Source organism: Phalaenopsis equestris, unplaced genomic scaffold, assembly GCF_001263595.1.
Source record: "Phalaenopsis equestris unplaced genomic scaffold, ASM126359v1 Scaffold001254, whole genome shotgun sequence".
NCBI lineage: Eukaryota > Viridiplantae > Streptophyta > Magnoliopsida > Asparagales > Orchidaceae > Phalaenopsis > Phalaenopsis equestris.
Window position 1 is genome coordinate 15,504 of NW_018165693.1, and position 2,690 is coordinate 18,193.

Consider the following 2,690-nt stretch of genomic DNA (forward strand, 5'->3'; position numbering starts at 1 on the left):
TGATGAGGCTGTTCTTCTTGAGGCTAATGAGAGACTCTTAAATGCTATCCAGTGGCAGGGCCATTTCCTTCAACAAAAAGCAGCACAAACCAAATTTGCTGAAGGAGATAGGAACACTAAATTCTACCATGCTTGCATCAAATACCAAAGGAAATGCAACACTATCCACTCTATCAAGGATCAGAATGGCACTTGGCTCAGGAAGGAAGAGGAAATTGCTGAAAGTGTTGTGCAGTATTACCAAAGCCTAATGAATGGGACCATCAGTGATAGAGTGCAAATTGACAGTAATTTGTTTACAGACAGCAAGAAGTTCACTGCTAATCTGCACTTAAATGATATTCCAGATGAGGAGGAGATAAAATCTTCTTTGAATTCTATTGATAGTTCCAAATCTACTAGACCTGATGGGTTTACTTCAGACTTCTATAAGAAGGCATGGGAAGCCATGAAGGAAGAGGTGATCAAAGCTATTCAACATTTTTTCAAAGGAAACTCACTCCCTAACTATTTCAATGCCTCTACTATTGTTTTTATCCTAAAGACCTCTATCAAGGACAGTTGGAAGCAGTACAGAACTCTGAGTTTAAACAATGTCATAAATAAGATCATAAGCAAAATCTTTGTCCACAAGCATCAGCCTGTTTTACCTCAACTTCTAAGCATTAACCAAGCTTCCTTTGTGAAAGGCAGAAGAATTGGGGATAACATCCTCTTGGCTCAAGAACTTCTACAGGATTTGGAGAAACCTTGCAGAGGGGGGAATGCAATTTTTAAGCTTGATCTAATGAAGGCTTATGACATGGTCAACTGGGATTTCATCATTGAATGTTTGGAGGCTAGGGGTTTTTCTAGAGAATGCTGCAAGATGATTAAAAGAGGGCTTGAGAACAACATAAACTCAGTTTTTATAAATGGTAAAGCCCATGGTTTCTTTAAAGCCACCGGAGGACTTAAACAAGGGGACCCTTTGTCCCCCACCATTTTCATACTGGTGTTGGACTATTTCTCTAGACTGATGGACTGCAAGGAGAATAGGAAAAGCTTCAACTCTTATCTTAATAGAGCTAGGATGGACATCAGCCATCTGATATATGCTGATGACATCCTGCTGTTCACTTTGGCTTCTAAGCCTGCTACCAAGTGCATTATGGAGTGTCTTCAACATTTCCAACTTGTGTCAGGGCTAAAGGTAAACAAGGATAAATGTGAGATCCTGATCAGCAAAAAAGCCTTTCTACCAATCGAGCAATGGATGCATTCTTACACTGGTTTCTCTAGCTTGAGCCTCCCCTTCAAATATTTGGGGATCCATCTTACCAGAGGAAGAACAAAACTGATCCAATTTAATGAGGTTATTGATAAGATAATCTGTACTCTTTTGGGGTGGTCTAACTCCTTTTTATCCAATGGTGGTAGGATCACCCTACTGAAGAGCATTCTTACCTCTGTCCCTTTGTATGCTCTCCAAGTGGCTACAATGAAAAGAAATACCTCTTTGATGTTGGAAAGAACTTTCAACAGATTTTTGTGTGCTGGGAATAGAAAACAAGTGGCTTGGGCTAGTTGGAAAAAAAGTGGCTAAACCTTGGGAGGCTGGGGGTTTAGGTTTTAAGGGATTGCACCAGATGTAACACATTAGCCTGTGTAAGTTGTGGATTAAATTCAGACAAAATGAAATCTTATGGGCCAATTTCATGCAGGCCAAATACTGCAAGTTTGTCCACCCTTGGAAGGTCACTAGGAAGGTGGGAGACTCCAGAATTTGGGTTCAAATGCTTAAGGCCAGAGAAGACATTGATAAGCTGCTAAGATGGGAGTTGGGACAAGGGAATATTAATTTCTGGAAAGATAACTGGTGTTCTAATGACTGTTTGGAACCTTTGCAGGATGAAAAGGAGGGGGATTTATTGGTCAAGGATTGCTGGGTTGACAATTTTTGGTCTGAGGACTTCTTGAGGGGTTTACTGAAGGAGCAGTCTGCTAGCTACATCTCTACTATTCAATTTTATAGACCTAACTCAACTTGCCGAACAGGACCAGAGCTAGTATCTCAAAAGACATTCAGAACTATCTGTACTACTGGGACACTTGCCAGTGGAATATCTTCTCTTGCCAAAAACACCTCACCTCTTCCATGTTGTTCTTTTCTTGGAGAGTTCTTAATAACCTTCTCCCCACAGATGATATTCTAAAACTTATAGGCCAGAAAGGTCCTTCTAGATGCCACCTATGCAAGCTTGATCAGGACACAAGAGATCATTTATTCTTCAGGTGCAGCTTTGTTAAGGAGGTTTGGAATAGACTAACTTCCCAAATGAACATCAGCCTGATTAACATTGGTTGGGATAATATTACATACTGCACTAAAGACTGGAAAGAGATAAACCTCATGCCAATTCCCTTCATTGTTGCTTGGTTTATTTGGATGGCTAGAAACATGGCCAAACATGAGGATAGGGAGGCCAGTGCTACATGGGTGATGTCTAACTGCTGGGCTTACCTAAGCAAGCTAATACACTGGAGGAAGTTCCCCATGATCCTGCAGACCACAACTTACATGGGTGTTAATCACATTAAAATTATCAAGGTGAGATGGGAGAGACCTCCTTATCCTTTCATTAAAATTAACACTGATGGAAGCTAAACAAACAAGAGAGCAGGTATTGGGGGAATTTTCAGAGATCACA